The sequence below is a fragment of the Ahaetulla prasina genome, chromosome 8 (genome assembly GCF_028640845.1).
Source record: "Ahaetulla prasina isolate Xishuangbanna chromosome 8, ASM2864084v1, whole genome shotgun sequence".
Lineage (NCBI taxonomy): Eukaryota > Metazoa > Chordata > Lepidosauria > Squamata > Colubridae > Ahaetulla > Ahaetulla prasina.
Window position 1 is genome coordinate 53,775,937 of NC_080546.1, and position 24,254 is coordinate 53,800,190.

Here is a 24,254-nt window from a genome sequence, read left to right on the forward strand (position 1 = left end):
TTCTTGTTGCCACATTGAACCATAATCCTCACAACATTCCTGTTCTCCTGGATGAAAGAAATTGAAGACTTTTCTTTTCTTCAGTATCTTTTCTTTTATGTACACCGAGAGCGTATGCACCAAGACAAATTCCTTGTGTGTCCAATCACACTTGGCCAATAAAGAGTTCTGTTCTGTTCTATGACAACAATACCCCAAGAACATGCATAATACTGAACTCACGGTCCAACATGTGTTTGAATTAGATTCAAAGTAGATTATGCTTTTCTTTCTAATTATGTTCCAAAATATCAAGCATTTGTTTTTCTTTTTATTCAAGTTCTATTTGATTTTCTGAAATATTCACAAGTTTAGTTTTGTGGTTTTTGTAAGCTTATATGATACAGTAACATACATAAGAGCAATAAAGAAGTCTTATGTTAACTGATTAACTGTTATTTAGAGTAAATCTGCAAAAGGATTCTTTATTTCATAAACAGAAAATAAGATTTCTCTATTCATGCTCAGCAGCAATGACACTACTATTCATGTTTATCAGGAAAATATACTTCCAAAGTTTCTTACTTTTAAATTTATTTATTTGAAAAGCTGCCCTAATGTTCTAAAAACCATGTAGTCTGATACAGACTAACACCGTATTTTTCGGAGTATAAGATGTACTTGTTTCCTTCCTAGAAGTGGCAGAAAATTTGGGTGCGTTTTATACTCCAAATGTAACCCCACCCACCTGCCGGCCCCCACCCTTTGGCCTCCGCGCATGCTCTTCATGGCTGCAGAGATTGCTACCGACAATGGCTTGTTTTTGGGTTCTGCGTGTCACATTTTCAGCCTCCAACGCTCCATTTGAGAGCCCTTTAGGCTGCAGGGATCGCCAAAGCACATTGCTGTCGATCGCTGCCCAAAAATGCAATGTGTTTGGAGGCTGAAAATGTGTCACGCTGTGCCCAAAATGACTATCCAGAACAGCTGCTGCCTTCTCTTACCCCTTCCGCATCTGCTTTACTCACTGGAGCTTCCTCCGACAATCAGCTGTGCTTTTGAAGCTGTTTTTCAGCCCCAACATGAGCAAAGCGATTTTCTTTGCTTTGCTTGCTTTTCTAATTGCTGCTCCCTCCGACAATCAGCTGTGCTTTAGAAGCTGTTTTTTAGCCCCAACCAGCCCCAACCTCAAAACCAGTGAGCGAATTAATGTGCTGAAGCTGACCAGGCTAAAGATGCTAGCCAGATGAATACCTGGCAGGCAGAATTTTTTCCCCTATTTTTCTTCCCATAAACTAAGGTTTAGTTATACTCTGAAAAATACGATATTTGATTCTATGTTAAGAATGGAACCATCTTTTTCTTTGGATCTTCAAGGCTGCCATTATAGCTGGGACTTTTAACACATTCAGTTCTGGATGCACTATTCCAGACAGACCTAGTGTGCAATTTGGGGGTTCTCCTGGATGCATGAACTCCTGCTCAAAGACCAGATGGCAATTGTGCCTAGGAGATCTTTTGCAAAACTTCTCATTGTGCACCACTTGCTGAATCAGAAGTCCCTGCACTCAGTCACTCAAGCCCAAGACATCTCATGCCAAGACTATTACAATCCCCTCTACAGAAGGCTACCCCTGAAGAGTATTTGGAAGCACCAACTGGTGCAGAATAGGCAGTGCAGACAATTCTCAGAGGGCTCAGACTAGCCTATGTTACATTACAGTTGCATGAGGTGCACTGGCTGCTAGTTTACTTCTGGGTGCAATTCAATGTATAGGTTATAATCTTTCAAACCCTGCATATCATGGCCCAGGCTATCTGAGGAAATGTCTCACCTTTGGCACAGGGCAGGGTTTGGCCTGCCCTACCCATGTAGGCATAGAGGACATGCTACGCATGCCCTTGGTCAAGGAATTCCAGCCAGCAGGGTCCAGGAGAAGACCCTTCTCTGCCATGGCTCCTGCCCTCTGTAACATCATACTCCCTCAGGTGACTCTCCTAATCTTATATAAGGACCTGAAGACCTGATTCTGCCAACTGGCCTTGGGCCCTAATGGGGGTGGGGTGTCTCTCTGGACATGGTTAGAAGATTGAGAGAAGACTCCACCTCACCCCATGGTCTTAATGTTCCTTTCTTCCCCCCTTCTTTTATTCTTTTAATGATGAACTACCATTATTATGATTCATTGCAATCAGTTACATATTCAGACTGGCATTTTTGTCTGCCTATCAAGTCTTTCCTAAAGACCTTGGATAGGCAGATGTGAACTTTTTGTTATTATTGTTTTCTTTTAATATTGACTGGTTTTAATGTTTGTAAGCTGCTCAGATGAGATGGGCAGCACATAAATAAAATAAAATATCACTAAAAATCAAGAAGTGAAGCAGAAATGTATCAGCTTTTTTATATTCTAAAAATTCAAAATCTATAAGATTTTGAAGATTTAGGTTATAATAAATTTACTTTGCCTAGAGACTTTTTTTCCTTTTGTTATAATTGAGATGTTTGTAAAAAAAAACAATACAAAACATAGAAATTGATAAATCAATTTAAAACTGCTTGCAAAATAAAGAATATTAATATATAATGTTTATTTTTAACAGGCTAAACTTGGTTAATCACCAATAACTTTCCATGTATAAAGATTATATTGTAAATGTACCTAAAGTCAGTGAAATTACTGAGAATGTTGAAGGAACACAGTCTAATACAAACATAATCATTAACTGCATTTTAAATAAAAACAGAGTTTAGCCAGTTCTTGATGTAAAAAAAAATTGTAACAAATGATTTCAAAGATTTTTTTAAACAAACAAATTGGTATCAAATCATGGTCTAAATGGTTTTGAATAATAACCTTCCATGCATGGCCTAATGAACTTGTAATTTTAATGAAGTTAACTAAATTTTAAACCACAAGAGGTGTATTTTTTAACTTTAATTTTCTGAAAAATGTTTACTCTCTTCCAGATGGTAAGATTAAATTACATAAACACCGTCAGCAAGTTGAATCCTCAGATGTATTCATTTCCACAATGGAAGCTTCAAAACCTATCTATAATTTTGTTACTGATGTTTGGAAACAGCTGTAGCTGACATGGCTCTGCGCTATATATGTCAGCATTGCAGGATTAAATATTCTTGGCCCCAATGGAAGGGATGACTGTTAGCAAGAACTAGTGGAAAAATGCTGGAAGTTTGTATTACAGCATAAATGTATCTTTATATTACCAAAAACCAGAAAGGACAACAATGCTGCATCTAACTGTCCTTACATTATTATTTAGTCTTCTTAAATATTCTTTTATAAAGTAAAATAAAATCTGACAATTTGTATAAAGAAATACATAACAAATAACTGAAAATGTACTTTATGAAAAGTTTTATCTATTAAAAGCTAGACTAAGTAAATAGTATTATAGACAACTGAGTAGTGTAAAAGCCAGCTGGGTCAGTATGAACCAGTACTGTCTCTCTCAGTTCTAGGAAGAAGAGAATGGAAAACCACTTCTAAAATTTTGCCAAAACTGCAAGGGCTAATCCAGTCAGTCATTAGGAATACTTACTTGAAGGCCCATACACATGCAAATCATACACAAATAGTATTACAAATTGAATAGAAACATTAAGCATGGCAGTTGGCAATAGCAACTGAACAAAATTTTGAACAAAATGCCACCTTTAAGGAACTACAATTGATCGGTTTAACTTACTGGGTGCAGCAAGGGCAGAGATGCTGTTGAAAACTATTGTTTTTAAATGTTTAATCAATGATGAGAAACAACCATCAAATCTGTTTAAAACAAGGGCCCTCCTATGACTTAGAATAGGAATAGGAATAGGAATAGGAACAGGAATAGGAATAGAATCTGGAACGGACCTTGGAGTTCTTTTAGTCTAGCCCCCTGCTCAAGCAGGAGATCCTATACCATTTCAGACAAGTGACTGTCCAATCTCTTCTTAAAAACTTCCAGTGATGAAGCACCACAACATCTGAAGGCAAGCCGTTCCACTGGTTATTTGTCCTCACTATTAGGAAGTTTCTCTTTAATTCTAAGTTGCTTCTCTCCTTGATTAGTTAACAACCATACTGCCCTCTGGTGCTTTGTAGAATAGTTTGACCCACTCTTCTTTGTGGCAGTCCCTCAAATACTGGAATACTGCTATCATGACACCCCTAATTCTTCTTTTCTTTAGACTAATCAAACCCAAATCCTGCAGCCATTCTTCATATGTTTTAGTCTCCATGTTTTTATTCATCTTAATTGCTCTTATTTGCACTTTTTCCAAAGTCTCAATATCTTTTTTGTAATGTGGTGACCCAAACTGGATGCAGTATTTTTAATAGTAATTAAAGATGAAAAAAAAGAATGCCCTAGAAAGATGCCAACAAACCTACTTTCCCACAATTTTATATTCAAAATTAGGACCATTCAGCGGAGAAAGCAGCAACTTCTCCCAAAGCCTATTCTGGGTTTTGAATCAAAGGCTATTTTGTTATCAATGCAAGCAATATAAAAATTGTCCAGAGTTCAGGAGATGTATCTGTCAGCTAAATAAGGAAGGACTGGGCATTGATTGAAAGTTGTTCATTCTTCCCTGAAATCAGTTTGCATCACTGCCAAAATACTATCTTGCAACATCCAATCCATTGATTTTTCAAAAAGGTGGTATGCATACTGCTTACTTAAAATGCTTAGCAAATTTATTGGTGAACAGTTTGATGGGATACTCTTTCATAATTTTATATGTAATATAGTGGTAATGAGTTTCAGTTGGTTGGCATCTACAGTGAACAATTTGCATTTGTTGCCAATACTGGTGTTCCCCAATCACCTTCACCTTCAACCTTCAGTTGAGAGGAGTCTCCCCCTAGTGGCTTTCTATCTGTATAATAAATTTCGTATATTCCTGGGGAAACACCAGGACCCAGTTTATAACACCAGAAAAAAACAAAGATATAACACTATCCTCCCTAAATTCAACACAAATATCAGTTAATACCTAAGAGCAGCATACAACAAATGCAGCACCAATATCTGCTTAATATCCCTGTTAATATTCTGTAAGTCCCTCAAGACCTGTTTTTGTCATCAGATCTTGGGGTTCTATATTCTAAGATGGTCTTATTGTTAGGTATTGTTTACTCAATCCTGTATTGATGGTTGTACTTTTAATAATGACTATTTTAATTATTTTTATATATTTGAATTGTAAGCTGCCCTGCCTCATTGACTGAGATGGATGGCCATAGAAATTTAACAAACTTACTTTTTTAAAAAATGTAAATGTTGCAAGTTGCCCAGAATCACTTCATATGAGATGGGTGGCCATAAAAAGTTATAGTTATATTTGACCTCAGAGAACACGATATAGTGAGATTCAGCAAAACATTTGAAATTTTTGTTAACCTTCCTAAAACCTATATATTGATAATTGAAATTTATGTAAAACAACAGAAGCAGCCAGCTTCTAAACGAGAAGAATGACACAGTTCTTAAATGCCTAATTATAAAATGAACTTAAGATGACCAGTATCGGGTAACGATTAACTGGAATTTAGTATAAGAAAGATGCCAAGAATAAACTGGCAGACCAGTTCACTTTCATGGTTCTCGTCTCAACAGTTAATTTGATATTTAATCACCTGAAACAACCACCAATCCCCATGATTAATTCCTGGGTTTTTGGACCAGGATTATATGTATCCTATAGCAATGTTAGTTTAGAGTTTGGCTACAGTAACATTAAAAATGCTTTTATGTCTGAAGTACTTTTGAAAATTACATGCTTTTTGCAAAATAACACTTTATTTCCCTAACCTAATAACTTTCTTTGAGAGAATAAACATGAAGCAATGTATATTACATAAAACCTTTTGATTCTTCTCCAAAGGCTCCTGAGTAATATTATAATATATAAAGACAAACTAAAGAACAGGATTCTTACGTTACAATTAAAAAGTATGCTACTACCTTTTCTCAGTAAACTCCTGTTTATAAATGCTTTTAGATAAGCACTGAAAATCCATGTTGATGCATTGAAAAAAGAATACCTTAGATTACTACTGTATAAACTAATAGTGACTGATCAGGGAGGGATCTTGAGGCACAGAATAAGTTCCCCAAGATCCTTTCCTCTTTGAAACATTTCAAGCAATAAATTTTTAAAGAATTATTTAGCTCTGGTTTTAAAGAGGCTGAGTTAGTTATAGAGTAGTTTTAATAGCAATGTAATGATAAATTACTTTGACATTAGCCATAACTCATTTCACCAACAACTGGGTTCACATATAACAGTAAGTGTTCCAGTCTGGAGATTATTAGGAAATTATTTTTTAAAAAATCCTGTAAACATCATACAATCTTTATAAAAATCTAAACTTGCCCTGAATCTAATCCCTTTGAATTTAATAAGTAACCAATGTGATTAAATGAAATATATTTTAAATGAAATAACACTATGCCCTGATCTAATCATTAATATTACCCTAAGACACAAAATTATTGGTATTAAAGAATAAACACAGAACTGCCCATGTGCTAAATCAAACTGATACTAAAAATGCCCAAGTTATAAATGAGACATGTCCTTCAGGTTTTGTAAACAGAAAGGGGACTGAACATAATAAATGGCAATTCAGTCACAAATCTGTAGGTACATCATCCATTCTAATGTGGATTGAACCAGAATGGAATATTTAAACTACTACTAAGGTTTTCCTAAAGTTGCTAAAATTATTTTACATGGTGTCTTTTGCAAGAAAGTTGACTCCCAAAAAATGTCTGATACAATCTATTTACTCAATTTTAGATCATGTATTATTTCAGCAAGGAACTGTGATGTAATTGTACTTGTAATAATTTATTCTTCTCTGGACATCATAACTTGTTCTATTATTTTAGATTACTGTATGCTTCCAGGTTTCAAAGATCTGACATAGTGTATATTCAGTTAACAATATCTCATTCTGAATAAGTGTTCTAACCAAGCTATAAACTTCACCCTTTCAAAAAGAATATTTGGCCCTCATTTTCTACATTTTTTGAAGGGAAGTTAAAACACATATCTTCTGCAAGAATGAACTGAATGACTTTAGTTTTGTGTATTATAAAGTGCTTTGCTTTGCGTTTTTGTTTATAACATTTTTTACTTCTATATTTGTTCTTTGTTGCCTTAGAAATGATAGAAGTATAATGGATATATAAACAAACATGGCAAATTTTGAAAAGGGTAATCAAAATAATTAGCACAAAGCACTATGAAAAAGCGTAAATGCTCAACTTGGATATCTTTGAAAGGAAATTAGACAAACTGCCGAGAGACAGGATTGTTAAGGTTTGTTATTTCAGATGTTTTATTAGTGCAAATGCAATTTAAATCAGATTTATTTGTGAAAATTATCAACTTGCAAAGGTATTTAATAGATAAAATCACTATTTATTACACAGCAAGCTTTAAAGTGCCATCTTGATATTAGATAAAACTTGAATGCAGTTGCTTTGATTCATTTTTGGCCCTCGTTTTCTACATTTTTACTTTTTCTACACTCTGCCTTTCTGTTTATGTAAATACATAGAGAGATACAGATTTCATTTTTTAGGAGATACATATAAAGCAATTACTTTTTTATTGTTTGAAATGTATTTTCAGGCGTTAACTTAATACCAAGCAAGTGTATACATACACACAAGCTAATTATAATATGAAACAGTTCAATGAATTGCTGTAAATCTTTCTGAACAGAATATTTCTGAAGTGACAGGCTAGAAGAACAATGGTCACCATCACTAGCTTTTAAATTATATTATTCTGTCATATCAAATTCTGTATTTACTCATCTTTATTTTGCACTTCTAAGAAACAGTCATTTACCAGTTTTGTTAAATATGTTTTCAGTTCTATATGACAAAACACAATACATTCAGAAGTTAGGTTTGGGAATGTTCAATTTTTTTACAAAACTTTTCATGGAAATATTTAAAAATAGTTTTAACTTTAAAAATAATATTTAAATAAAAATATGTTTAGTTAAAAGCATTTATTGGTAATTATAAAAACTCCATCTCATTATCAAAGGCAGGATATGTTTCTAAGTACTTTTTGGGAACATTACGCATCTCACTAGCTACCAAGTAACTGATTATATTTTTACACAACTGGAAAAATTATTAATCCATTTATGTTAACACATTTCATATGGTGTACTTTCAATTTGATTTGAAGAAGTTATATTAAATATATTAACATATTCACACATTATTTTCTGACATGTTTATTGCATAGCTTCTAGAGCTACATTTCTAGAACTTCTAGAACTACATTTTGAACATGCAAAAAATAATCTGCTGAATTTTATATTCCTAATCATTTACAGATAAGCCATGCATGTTAATATTCATTTTTTAAAAAAGCAATATTGTCAGGAATTTAGAAGAGATGAAACCTCTAGTACAGTGGTAGTCAACCTGGTCTCTACCGCCCACTAGTGGGCATTCCAGCTTTCATGGTGGGTGGTAGGGGTTTTGTTCAATACTGAAGCACTTTCCTTTTTTTTAATTTAATTGACTTTTAAAAAAAATTCTGAGCATTATTTAAAAACATTTTCATTAGGCTTTTATAAAATTCCCCATGACAATTTAAATTTCTGAAAATATACTATTTGTATCGCCCGCGCATAAGTTTAGTTCATGTTACATAAGTGAAACTAAATGGCGCTATACTGCGACCGCAAACAGAAGAGCCTCGTTCCAGAATAGCTCGCACATCTCCTTCCATACCACTCAGTTGTAACAGACAAGCAGAGCTGGTAGCCGGCACCCCCCCAACCCAATCCACGATGCGCGAGAGGCATGCGCAGACGATGATACATGACGCATTACTGTGGAACCCGAGGGCGGTTAGAAAATTTTAGTACTAACAGAGATACAAAAGTGGGCGATAGGTATAAAAAGGTTGACTACCCCTGCTCTAGTACTATTAGAGCCTAATTTAAGACCTGAAAGTAAGCATTGACTGAATATTGTACAATAATAAAATTTAATTAAAATTCCAAGACATTGACTGTTTATAAATATGGATTACGCAGCCCATTGTTTAGATTTTGTTCAGGAACAGATTTATATTCCTATTTTAAAAGCAACAGCAATAGCACTTAGACTTATATAACCCCTCCCCACCCCAGTGCTTTACAGCACTCTTTGAGCAGTTTACAATGTCAGCATATTGCTCCAAGAATCTGGGTCTTCATTTTACTGACCTCAGAAGGATGGAATTCTGAGACAACTTTCAGTCCCTCAGGATTGAATTCCAGTCTATGGACAGTGTTTGTCTGCAATACTGCATTCTAACCACTGTACCATCAGAGCTCTTTTTATATGTGAATATTTTGAAATAAATATACACAATATTATGGAAAAATGACGATGGAAATTAAAACTTTGCATCCAGTGACTTCTTGCTATACCCTGATTTATAGAGAAAACAGCCAATAAGATAACCTCTAATCCTGTGATGGTGAACCTATGGCACGCATGCCAGACATGGCATTCAGAGCCCTCTCTGTGGGCATGTGCGCCATCACCCCAGCATTTCTCCATTGCATTTCTCTGTCGCATTTCAATCAATTCCAACTTCTCGTGAAAAAGATCTCATGAAGTTGGAATTGATTGAGTGAAACTTTTTCACTAGCACGCTTCACAATGGGGGAGACAGGGTCTTGTCCTCCTCCTGAAGCCCATTATGATGCGGAGCCACAATGAGACCCTGACTTGGCTTGGCTCGGCAAAAAAAGCAGTTTCTTTTCCTGCAGAGCTGCCTGTGTTGGGATGCCCTGCCTCCCCACCAGCCAGCTGAGCGTGGGCGCGCTGCTCCTGGGTTTGTCAGCCTTTGGATGTCATTCCCACCACCCAGCACCAGTTCAGGAATTCCTTCCCGCCACACAAGGGGGGGTAGAGAGAGAAACAGTGGGAGGCAGAGAGAGAGAGGGCGGGAGGGAGGAAGAGAGAGAAAGAGAAAAACAGAGAGGGAAAGAGAGAGGGGGGAGAGATAGAGAGAGAAAGGGAAGGAGGGAGGGAAAGAAAGAGAAGGAGGGAAAGATAAATTATATTACAATTTTTTTTCTTCTTTATTGTTGCTAAACGTAATATTTCAAAAGCAGAAAAAAAATGAAGGGGCATAAAAATGCATTTATCACGTTTTTCTTAGAACAATTAGCTGAACTCTGCATTGTTTATCATTTTAGGTAGTAATCAGATTAAATTAGGTAGAGATCAGGTTAAATTGTCGTGTTGGCACTTTGCAATAAATAAGTGGGTTTTGTGTTGCAGTTTGGGCACTCAGTCCCTAAAAGGTTGGCCATCACTGCTCTAACTTCATAACAATAGGAAAGAAGGCACTACCAACTCTCATACCAACCATGCTACTTGGCTCAGGTCACTTTGAACCACTTTAAATATTATTGTACTTAAAATATGCTTGTTAGTCTGATGTGAGCTTTGCAAATGTGTGTGTTTTAAAACCCTCTTACTAGCCAACTATATACTATTTTGATAGCTTATAGAAAAATATAGCATCTGTTTGCATTCCAAAATGATGTCGCTCAAAACAGATTTTTTTTTGCTTTATATATTGGTGTAAGAACCTTTTATAGTCTTTAATACCTTAATGTCATATAATTAGGTAATTTATTTCACTTGAAAATATTCAGTAACAATATTAGGGCAGGTTAAAATCATATATTTGTTCTAACAGCAATTCTTGGACCAGACATTTGATAAAACTATAAACAAAACAATACTGATGATAAATATAAACAAAAGAATAACTTAATACAATTTAAGCTAACCTTTAAACTAAGTTTCATCAAGAAGCTCAAATTTGAACTCAAAAGTTTATAATGCATACATATAATTCAATAGTATAAGATTCACATGTACGATAGATTGTGACTGAAATCAAACAAATATTAAAAATTCAGTTGAAATTTGTTCAGAACTTTATGTAGATAGTAATATTTTTTTTGTGAGAAATAGAGATAAAAAAGGTAGAACTTTTTTATTCAATTATGCAGCACTTGAAAACAAGTGGACTCTTGGTATAAGATTGTATCTAATAAATTACTGTGGATATCTTCTGCAGATAAGAAATAATCCATATATTGATTACAGCGATATAAATTCCCTTCCATAAAGGAGCCCTTGAAATAAAATTCTGTTTATATTAAGTAGGTAATATTCTATATACTAATTTAAATATACGTAAGAATTTTTCAAGCTCCTAATTTTCGGACACTTACCTTAAGGATAAAGCTTACAAAGTAAACAGTGCTTATTTCTAAATACTTTTTAAAATAAAATAGCCACATGACAAAACATGAATTTCATACACCTTTGGCCAAAACCTTGTATTTCTTGGATAGCAGACCCATTTCACATCTATTTTGACAATCTCTTTTGAAGCTTGTTGAAATTGGGTTACTTTCAGTTTCCAAAATAATGAATTGGGCTTTCAGTTTCCAAAGTTGAAAATCCTGCCAGAAATTTTAAGTCATCCAAACTAACTCACTGTATTCGCACACTAATGAAAAAAGATAGAGGATTTGTTTTAGTAGTAACACTTATTTATTATTTAACTAATTCAATTTCTACAGCCACCATCTCAATCAATGACCCTGGTACAATTCCAAACTATGAAGCAAATAAAACAATAAACAATAATCAAAATAAATATACTTGGCCAAGATACTTGGCCAGTTAATAGTAAAGCCAAGAAATGAGCCCTTCAACACACTGAGCACCCTAAGTTCAGGAATACAATAAGTTGTAAAACCTTACAAAAGGGCAACAAGTTTGGGGCCATTCTAATCTCTGAGGGGAAGATATCCCACAAGGCAGAGGCTACGGCACAAATGGCCCCTCTTCTATACCTGCCAGCTGACATTCTTTACCTGACAGGATCAGCAGCATGACCAATCTGCTAGACTGAACTGAAAAATGTATGAATTTAAATATTTTCATGTAAACAATTATTTCTGAATTATATTTTGACTGATATATCTAGAATGTTTCATAGACAATAAAAATAGTATCCAGCTTGTTACGGCACATTTGCAAAATGAATGGCCAGTAGGCACTAAGTATCCTGTCAATACTTCTGTGGCTCCCAGAAAATCCCTTCTGAATGCCTGGAGTTTAAATAAAAAAATAACCTGTTTTATTTTTCCTGTTGCGTGGAGGTTAAGACTTATCTTGGAAAGCTGAATATACCAGCTTATTCCTCATGAATTTAAAAAAAATCAAAATAAAACAAAATCTGAGACCTGGGCCAGTGCATCATTTTAGCTCAGAGAATACTACCTAGAGGAAATGGCATATTCCATTCCTAAAAAGCCTTTAAAAGCTGAAATGTCTTCCATAATATGAGGCTCTACCAGCTTACTGAATCACAGCCTGGACATGTCTGGGAAATATATATAAAGCTGAATCTGAAGTTTGGACACTCAGTTAAAAAATCAGTCAAATTCTAGACATGGAATTATTGGTCCAATAAAAATTAATTTAAACTGGATGACTAAAAAACAAAAAACATCTGAGTCACATATTGTCCTATTTCCTCCTGACCTCTAACATATACATTGTTATCAGGAGAGCTAAGTTTAGGCAGAAGGCAGTTCAGCTAAAAATCTGTTACATTAAACAGATTGGGGTATTGTGTAAAGGCAATGTATTCAACTATCTGAACAGTGACTGTTTGCATTTAACACACATATATTTTATCATATTCTCTCTTATCTATTTCATTTTGGAAATAGACCTTGTATTTTACCATTATTTTTTAATATGGTTATAAAACTAATCAATCAATAAGCTATCTACATATTTCTAAAATGAAACCAATGTTACCATAAGTTGGTTTCTGGAGACTTCATCTTCCATAATATTGAGCAAATCAATACTCAGGCAGAGAAAGACATTTGCTTAAATCAGTTACCTGACACAATTTCTTCTTTCTGTATAATAGCAGGAGAGGCCTTGTGACTTGATAACTAAACTGAGGTATTTCTTCAGTACAGATACTTTGCTAAATCTCTTCAAAATATTTTCAGCATAGCTATACACAAAAATGTACTGGCACTCTACCAAGTATTCTACCAAGATATTACAACAGAGTTACAATATTCAATACATTTTAGCTACTCAGTATCCCCATTTCCTTTTTTGAAATCTCCTTGAATATATATCACTTTCATATCATTAGCTTTAAAGGAATTGCATATTATTTTTCCCATATCATTACTCTAAGGATCAGAAATGTTTCTACAAATCACATGTATTTTAAAAATTCAATAAAATGAGTGCATGGGGTGGGGGGAGGCCTATATTCCTGTGACTCAAAGTCTTAATCCCAGAAATTTCCCTTTAGTCCTTCACATCATTCCATTTACGAAGTTACTATTCAGTAATATATTTTCTAGTACATTATTCTCATGGAACTATAGCAACATGCATTAATATCATAAATATTGCAATCCCTATTGGTTAGAAGTTGACTTATGCCTACTCACCAAAACAAAGCCTTTTGCGGCATACATGTAAGATCAACTTAATCAAGATAAAGAATGGAAACAACTCTGTACCACAAGTACAGAGTATTCTTTTCTTTATACTTCAAGTAGAAAACTAAATGGCTTAATCACATTACTCATATATGTGCTACAAAAAATACTTTTTTAAAAAAGAATTCTTATTGGGAAACAAATTTATTAAACCTGCATAAGACTGCATTCTATCATTATATTATATTATATCAGAACATAAGAAACAATGTATAATTCCACAGAAAGTTATTTTACATCAAGATATTTCAGTTCACATTTAAAACAAGTAGCATAAATATAGTTTAATTGCATCTCAGTTAAGCACAAGTAATAATTAAGGCATAAAAATCTGAGCTAAATCATTCCAATCCTAAAGACAAAAAAAATCACCAAAATAATATTTATTCTTAAGAAATAATTGTAGATTTATCCTGCCATAATTGTTACCAAACTGTGATAGATTATTTTTTACAGTACAGTGATAGACTAAAGACATTTAACTGTTTGGTTGCTACCTGCTTTTACCTGCTGCAAAAGATTAAAGTAAAAGGATACAACAAAAATACATCTAAAAACTCCTATGTTCTCTACTCAATTTTTCTCTAATTAAAATAATGCATCATGGATATGACTTCCTGCAGAACATTTATTCTATAAAATATTGTAAGCCATTATGAAGGTCACTTTTAAAATATTTTCAGCCACAACAAAGCTTTAGAAGTATAGTTATAAGTTATTATAGTTCAAGGATATGTGTACATTTCTTTCTCTCTGTATAAATATATTAAGACAATTTTTCATTCACAAGCTAAGAACATTTATGCTGCCACATTTAATTATAATATAATTATATATAATTATAATATTTTTGCAAGTTTTTTGATATTACGAAATATAACAAAAATTATCCATCTTATACTAGATTCAATGATTCCATTATTTAAAGGTTTTCCACTTCAGACATTACAAATGGATAAAATACTTTATCCTCTTATACAATTCTATGAACTAACATTTTCAAGAAGATCTTGCAACTCTTATTTAGCTTATCACAAAAATTTCACTTTTCCATTTTAATACATCAAAAATTCATTAAAATGCTAAATATTTTGAAATTATTTACATCATTACTTATTAGACTATAATAAAATTTGGAAATCATAGAAGTGTTAGAATTTATTATCTACACTTGAAAAAAGTATTCAGCGGCAATGGCAGCAAGTTCAAATGGATTTAATTCCATAAGGTTACTGAGTTACTTAGTTATTACTGAGCATAGAGTCTTAATTCTAAATAAATATCAACAGAATACTGATATATATGTATTTTAATTCATTTAATTTAAAATGAAAAATAATGCCTCCTCAAAGGGTGAATTATATGATGTTTTTAGCTTCCATTACCTATCAAAATCAACACAATTTTCCTGAACCCAAAGCTTCATAAAAACAGGGAAAAAAAGAAATATATCATTAACTAAAATATAGTACGGTTATGTCTTCATATATTAACTGTACATCGATCAGAAAATCCCATTTTGTCATTTAGCTTATGAATCTATATAGCTACTTCAAAAGAATTCAAAATTATAAAATACTGTATAAAGACTAGATTCCTGTGAACTGTTTCCCACTATCAAATTAATATGTATTAAGTCACACTAAACATAAAATTTACACAATTTATTCTGATAAGTTAACAACTTTTTATTAAACTACCATAAATAAAAGAAAACTAAAACCAAGATCTCACCTGAAGTCCTAATACTGTATTTTGTTCTGTAAAATTTTAGCCTTGTTTTTCAGCATTTCATGTTACATTGGAGAATGTAACATGAAAACATGGAGAATGTAACATGAATGGAGAATCAGCAGTTTATGATGGTTCCACTCTAAATTTTTAGTGTTACTTGCCATATGAACCAACCAAGAGTAACTGCATGTTATACAGAGTGTGATAGGATGTCTGTTAAATAAAAAAAACTTCCAATAGATTCTACTCCTCCTCCATTACTCCACCCAAAATTAGAATATAAGATTCCTCTGACTATATGGAATTTCTGCTGCAGTATGTCATAGATCATTGTATAAAATGATAATCCTTACCTCAATTAAATTTTAATAATACTAACAAATCATTAAAAATGTTATTTTAAAGAGAAGCAACTGGCTTTCAATTTCAGTTTTGATAAAATATTTGATTTCTGAATTCATTGCAGGAATAAAGGAAGCTTGTATTATGAACTATTAATGCTTTGTAAAACAAAACATAGTATAGATTATAACAGAACTGACTAGCAAAATAACTACAATGCAGTAATTTCATGTCTATATTCAATTATGTCTTAAATTATATTATTGATATCTATTTAAAGCTATTTAGGAAAATTAGAACTCCTCTACTAGATTTTATTTTCATAGTGGATGTTTTAGTCAACATACAAATCATAGACAAGGAAAGACCACTGGTAACTGAATCTGTATTTTAATAACTGTAAAGTGCAAGAATGCTTTGCTGAATAAATATGTCTAACCTCTTAAATTAACTGTTCAGTAAATTGCAATTTAATATAAATGTCAATATATTTGGTCATATAAGCAATTAAAATATTGTTCACTTTTGAGGAATTAGTGGCATATTGTTTTAAGCGTTTAAAATTCACCATTACCAGATTATAAATTTAGGAAAATATTCTGACTGTCTTGAAACACATACCATTATAATTAGGAACAGTTACCAAAGCAATAAAGTTTGTTGTTAGTTTTCTAACAATAAAATTCAACCAATTTTAGTGATTAATAAAGCACCATATATTTCTTCTACTTTCAAAATGAATTAAGACAATAGTTTTAAAATACACAGAAAGAATACCTTAAACTTATTTTGTTGAATAATTTGTGTAAAAGCAATTCCTTATATCATTTAAACTTTAAAATTCACAATCTTTACTTTAAAATCTACAGTGTTATATAAAATTGCACTAATGATTCATATTAGATACTTAGAAATGAAAAAGCAATACAACACTCCACAAAGTCAACTTGGAAATGAAAAAAATGTTATCCCATAATGTCAAAACCTATATTATGCATCTGCTATACATTATGACTATCTATAATTTGATGTCCTACTAGTGACGGTAGGGTGATTCCCACTAGCAATTCTTTGAAAGTCTTTAAAGTCTTACTTTAAAAGCCAGGGTTATTATTAACATTATAAACATGATATGGAAGATGTGATTTAGTGGCGAAGGCCACCAATAACTCTACATATAAACTGAACCAAACTCTTTTTGGTTCATTGTTCATTCTAATAAACCACTATATACATAAATATCAATTTTAACATCTAAGGAACAAAAAATTCCTCTCACAAAAATGATTTTTTAATACAATATATATATATATATATATATATATATAACTTGATTTGAAATCTTTGTTTCTTTACATCACTGCACAGAACAAATTGTAAATAAAACAGGGGTCTTTTTATTTATATAGTAACTCTAATTTTAAAACTTATAATGCATAATGCAATAGTAGCAACATGTTAGGACCCAACTGTAACTTACATCCCTATTAAATAGATATATGGCTGTGTTCAGTATCACTGGCATGTATGGTTGTTCTTCAGTTCATCGCTTACTGATATTGTCTGATTAGAAGTCCAGCTTGCACTCAGTATAAGACTGTTTAGCATACAACACAATATGGTTAGATAAGAATTAGGCAAAACTTATTAAAACAGTTGATGACCCTCAGTTTAACTTCTCAGTCTTGATGCTGGATGGCAATTGATGACACATCTAACATCTATCCTGAGGAACGCTGACCCTCAACTGACAAAGAGTTCCACTATATCCTGTTACAACCAATGGATCCTAAATTTTATTGCAGCCATTATATGGCAAACAAACAATGCTGAAAGAATATCCTGCAAGAATCCAAACATTTTTTTCAGAATGAAGACCTATTAAATTCAATATGACACAGTAAACAAAGTCTGCTTAAATTATTTGGCCTTGGAATACATTCTTCACCTTTAAATCCATTATATTGTTTAATTATTAAATATTTTTATATAGCCATTCTTCATTGTGCTTGATTCACAGAACTTTTCATCACTTTACATAGGATATGTTTATGTACAGTATTTTTGCATTGCCAATATAACATATTCCAAATGTATAAAAACATAAAATAACTTATACAATAAACCACACCAGTGAAAGTACAATTTTCCTCCCAAATGATAAAAACCTAAAAAATAAAATACTAATAGGCCACCATCATTAAATGTCAAAAGCTGAATAAAAGTATTTATACAGCTTGGCAAAGTGGGAGTAAAGAGGGAGATAGGCACACATTAGGGTTGTTTCATCATTTAATAAAGCATTCCTGTGTATGTCTTCTCAAAGGTAATATCAGTTTAATTGAAAGATACTTACTGCCAGAAAGGTATGTACCAGTTTACAACCTTAATGCTATATTAAGTACATTATAGGGCTGTGGTGGGTTTTTTTGAAAAATCAACAAAACTGAGTTTTCAGGTTTAAGTAAGGTTCTGAGAAAAGTAGCCTCTAGTTTATGTGATAGCTTAGTGTGCACCTTATTAATATTTTGAAAGAGACTTACGAACAAACCAGAAATGTTATAGCACTGTGGGCATTTTAAATAATATTTATGACACAAACTATGATCTTCCAAACACAACAGTACAAGAGATTTCATTTCTTCAAATGAAGATTACACCCCAGTTACCTATTTATATGTATTCTCAATTTATATCAATATGTGTTAAAACAGTCTTCCAAATAATAACATATCTTCAAAGTAGAAATTCAGTAAGATAAAACCAAAAACACACAATTTATTGCACAAATTCAGGGTTATTCAGTCACAAATTTTAATTTTAAAAGAACCTTTGTTCATATGGACATTTTGCCGTATTTTTATCCTTTGTATTTCCTTGTAACATAAAATACAAAAATGAACAAAAGTATGTGCCTTTACAATTAATTCAGGTAATGCAAACATTATACTTAGTTTTAAGTTCTTTCATGAATATCAATGTAAGTGGTTGTTTTTATTTATCAAGTCTGAATTTAATCACTTTTTTCAGCTTTACGATCCAATAGTATATCACCGCTAATTAATAGAATAACTTAGCATTCTGAAGTAATGAAAGAAATAACATTTGGAGAAATTATCAACTTATATGATCAAATAAATAAACTTGTCTTCTGAGTTTGTGTCATAATAAATGCGTAAGTATAAAGATTTCTTTACCCTGCCCATATCTTGATATTCACACAGAATAAATAAGAAGTTAGATTTCTGTGATCAACTTAACTGTTTCAGTATAAAAATCAATTTAAGTTAACTGTATACTTTTATACCATTTATACCTTTTTTAAGATATTTCAATACCCTCAATATACAAGTACCAACTATAGAATGAACAAAACATTTATCTAATAGAGATACTCTAAACAGTTTTATACCCAGTTTATTTAGTTTGGGGGGCAGGATGCTATACATTATACATACATACATACATACATACATGCATGCATGCATACATACATATTCAGTATGAAAACGCAAAGCAATGCTACATGTTTATTATATATATATTTTCTATTGAAATACTGGGTTCTAAAAGAAGTCAGTCAGGATCCATTTTACTGTTTTAATATTTATATGGTCTATATAAATAAACAGCAGTTTTCAAAATATCTGTTATTTTTTCAAAATAAAATATTCTGAGACTCATATCTAAAAATTATACCTCAACATATATAATACAAAATATTATCCTATACCACGTGACTGAAAAGACTCACATTTAGAAACATTTAAATACCTACTTTGTTAGAACTATAGTATTGTACCCTCTGATTTTTTTTAAAAAAATATAGATTTTAATTTTTCCCGGAAAAGGATATTTTAAATGAATTGTATATAGTTACCAATATCATTAAAAAATATTATTTGTAACCAAGTACTGCCAGAGCTGAGACAAGAACAGAGAGAAAGAAGAAATATGCAAATTTCACAGCAGGAATGAGAACACCAACTATCCTTACTGTTTCTAGGAAAGAATTAAAAACTGTACCTTTTCATTGCTACACAGACTACCAACACTGCAAAGTAGTGTTAACAGTTAATTTATGAATAACAGGTGATTTCAATTGCTACTGTTTTTATATTATTCTTGGAAATGTTTATTTTGTGATAAGTGTAAGTGCATAATAAGATTATCAGTTTCTTAAATTGATCATGTTTGGCTTAATAAATCAGCTTAATTGTGAATTAAAGATCAACTTAAATATTAAACAAACTGTTCTTTCTTAAAAAAAATATTTTCTCAGTTTTTCTATGACAGTTAAGATTCCAGGAAGATGAGAGTTGCATGACACAGCAGTCTGAAAAAAATCCTAAAATCTTTAACACTTATTTTCAAACAAGTGACTTCAAAATGTAACCATTTTGCTATTATACAAGTTAATTCAGCATAAAAGCAGGTATTTATGCATACTTTTATGATATAAAACAATACATTTGAAATGTTTCCATTATACTATTATTCAGAAGTTTCCATCTTTATTATTAAAAAACCCAGAAATGTTAAAAGTAAATCATATTTTAAAACATACAGTTTTTCAACTAGAAAAAAAATTCCAGGATCTTTCTATGCATCTTCGCTGTCCATATTTAGCAACTTTCAAAATCAACTTCTTAAAAACGTATTTGACAATCCAAATATGACTTTCAACAATTTCTGAAAAATTGTCAAAAACAAAATATTTCACTAAATAGCACTGATTTATATATAAAACACTAAAAATTTGTATTAGGTTGAATATTAAGTTACCTCTTTAAATATCACATACAACTAAGATAATTCAATGTTTTGAATTCAAAATTTAGCATTATTTTAAAGATATGATAAACATATCTTTTATGAAAGATAGTGTAATTTAACAATTAAAGAGGCTACTTTTCTCAATCTTCTGTTAAGAACCTTTTTATAGCTATATCTATTAAAATAAACTTTATAGAAACAGATGAGGGAAGAAAAAAACATCAAGATTTCTGAAATTTATTTTTTGTGCAAATATTGTTTTTTGTAATATATTAGTGATGAAAAGCTATAATGTATCTCATAAAAATTCTCAATAGTCAATTACATGGGAGTTTGCAGAGATCTCAGCATTTTTCTACCATGTTTTTGTCTAATTCTATTTAAAACACCAGGAAAGTAACTGTAGTAACAATACGTTAAGCATTTTTCCCAAAGAATCATAGTTAAATAGTTTTCCCTAAAGCTAAGTTAAATATTTGTTTGGTTTGTCATCTATACATTTCAAAGTAGCATCATATGCAAGGCCTTTCTTTTCCAAATCATGTATCAGACTTGACTTACACACTGGCAAAACAGGAATCTTGGTTTATGCTTAGGATAAAATACACTGGTTACCTCCCCCCCCCTTATATCCTTGCATTATAACAACATTTAACTCCATGTTTACTCGTTTAGGGTGGTGCTAAATATGGCAGCCAATAAGCTTTTAAAAATCTCAGTATTCTTCTGACATTTTTGACCTGACATTTTTTAAAAAAAAAATCAGAATGTCTGGGTATATTAGTTCCAAATATCTTTTTTCAATCTTTAAGCCACAATAACTCTATTTTGATTAAAAAAATAAATGAAATATTAATACCTTACTAACTGGATTATGAGTACTCCTGCAAGATTAGTCCTTTGCTAGATATATACATCATTTCCTTATTCAACCTATTATTTTCAAATACAAACACACCTGAAGGAAAATTCTGCCAAAATAAACAACTGAAGGTTCAGAATTGGTATTTTTTTCAATATTTCCTTACATATAACCCTACTATAATGTTCCCTATGCTTTATATACAACACATTTAAGAATTTTTCCTTTTTTTAAATATACAAAAGTTACAGTCAGTCTTTGTTTATACTTATACATTTAAGCCAAGTATCATACACCCTTCCAATGGACACTACAGAGTTCAAGCTAATCAATTCAGTTTCTTGCACATGGACACAAGCTGAATAGAGTAATCACTCTTCTTTTACACATGAAAAAAAGTAACTGGTAAGGTTATCTAGGTAATGAGGTAGGTTGTGTATTCATCTTTTAAGAATTCCTACTATGGCCTAATGGCTTTAACAATAAATCTAGCTAAATATATATTCTGACATTAGATTTTAAACTACTGTTCAAAGTTTACAGAAACAGCTTTAACTAAATGTGTTTCTTCAGTCAACAGAACATTCAAGTTCATATTAGAATAGCAGATGTTTGGCTAGGAAAGCAAACATTCTGACACTAAGTCACCGAAGTTAGCCTAACTTATTAAGGTTTACATATACATATACATACATACATACATACATACATACATACACACATACACAAACACACGTGTGTGTGTGTGTGTGTGTGTGTGTGTAAATTAACTGAATATATAGCAAAGGACAGTAAGATTGGGTCACTGGAATTCTGTAAACAGCAACAACAGTCATGTATTAAATATCCATATTTATATCTAGATATCTTTTTATGATTTTATTACAAAATTTTAGTTTCTTATGCTGCATAATTGAAAGTTAACAATCTGTTAATTATAGCCAATTTATTAAGTTTGATGCAAATAAATACTACAGAAATAATCTATATATTCAATAGATAAATACACTTGTGTGTTTGACCCGGGAAGTATAAAAAAACTAGGCAAAAACAATAAATGTTTAATTTGGAAAATAGATAACCTATCCAGGGATTCAGTACTGCCTATAAAAGATTTGACACATTTTCTTAAGGTAAGAACAAAATCAAACCTCACCATAAAATACACACACACACAACTACAGAAGTTAAAGCAAAACAGGCTTTTACAAACCTTCTGCCTTCTTCATACCTGAACTAATAAACTGGGGGCGAAGGCAAACGTGATAAAAATTCTATAGCAGTCATATTCGTACTGTCATTATGTGGAACACCCCAGTCCAACAGCTCTGGAAGCTAGACTATAACTGGCTTAGAAGGAAATGCTTCGGTTAAGTAACGCGTGTGGCGTTTGGAGCAGTTCGCCACCAAAGGGCAACCTGCTGAATTTTAAAGTGCCAAATCCTCCGACTGAGACCTGGAACACCGATGGAATAACAAAAGCAACGCGGATTTCAACAGATGGGTCCGTCCGGTCACGTCAGTGCTGCTCTCTCATCACTCTAGGAGTTGAGGAGATCAAGTTGAATTAGCGACCTCTCCAACACTTTCCGTTGTTGGGTTTTTTGTTTTTTGGGAGTTTCCCTTTTCCATTCCAGACCAGATCTATACTTTCTACAGGTCCTGGCAATCTCTTTCGCCGAGCAGATCTGACACCAAGAGGACGAGCCGGGGAAGCTCCTTCCTTCCTACCCACCCACCCCAGCCAATCCCCCAACTGCACCCTCATTTCTCCCCTTTTTCTCTGGGACAAGAACTGAATGCTCTCGGCAGCCCTGCCGCCGGCAAAGAGCCTCGGTATAAAAGCCCAAAGATAAGCAGGAGAGGGAGGGAGGGGGAAAAAAAAGTTTCCGGGCAACTCCAGAGCGACGGAAGCCCCACCTGAGGCAGGTCGCGGGTAAAGCTCCACCAAGCAGGCAGGATTTTAGGTCAGAGAACTGGGAAAGGTTAGAAAGAGCCGCCCGGGAGTCCCTCGAACCCTCCCCGGCTATTCGCCGCAACTCCTCCGGTTCTCAGAGGGGCCCGCGGGCACTAGGACCGACAAAGACGGAGCCACTTACCGAGGCGCCTCAACTCGGACTTTCCCTCCTCCTCTCTCTCCTCAGTCAGCCCGAGAGCGCCCAGGCGAACGGCAGCACTGCCCGCTTGGCCAACCGAACTGGGGACGTCGTACGGGAAGGGCAGGAGGGGTGGGAGGAAAAAAGAGAGAAGTGGTGCAAGTTCCGTGCCCGGTCCTGCCGGGCGAGGGGGCAGCGGGGGGGGGGAAAGGAAAGAGAGGAGCCTCCTCGGGAATTCACACTCCGCAGCTTCCAGAGCTGCGTCCCTTCCACCGACACGAGAGTTTAGTGTTGTTGTCACTGTTATTATTTTCGCCCGTCCTCGAAAGAAGGGAGGTGGAAAGGAAGAGTACGCTCCCCCAATAAAGTGCCACAGAAGCCGGGGGGGGGGAGGGGGAGGAGCAACGGCAGCGGCAGCCAGGCGAATCTAAGCTGAGCGGGGGGGCTACCCCGAAGGGAGAATAGGCTCGGCGGCGGTCGCTTCAGCCCCTGCCTCCCTTATTAGGGAGCGAGAGGGATGCACACGCAAGAAAGAGGCGCCTACCATAACGCGCGGGGAGATCCATCTCCCCAGCGCGGGCAGCGAAGAATGCAGTTGACCATTTATAATTCTCGGCTCCTCTGCTTCGGCATTTGGCAAGCTCGCAACTGCTCTCCCCGCCTAAGTTTTGTGCAACGCGTCGCCTCTTTTGCTGCCGCCTCCTGTCATTTGGACTGAACCACTTTCGCGTCGCCCCCCATTCTCATCCCCGCCGCCTCTGTTGGTTAATACAAAGTGCTGAGTCTCCCATGCTGTGTCCAATCAGTGCATCTACTACTAGTGCTATGATTTAGGGGTCATCCATGAAC

The 24,254-nt window shown here is 33.6% G+C and overlaps 1 protein-coding gene across 1 annotated transcript in view; it reads right to left on the bottom strand.

The window, feature by feature from the left end:
* TENM3 (teneurin transmembrane protein 3) overlaps nt 1–23,618 on the bottom strand; it is a 502,165-nt gene extending 478,547 nt beyond the window's left edge. The window contains exon 1 of the mRNA XM_058192837.1: nt 23,409–23,618. The gene's annotated coding sequence lies outside the window, so the exon portion shown is untranslated. The remainder of the gene's footprint in view (nt 1–23,408) is intronic.
* Nucleotides 23,619–24,254: the final 636 nt, after the last annotated feature.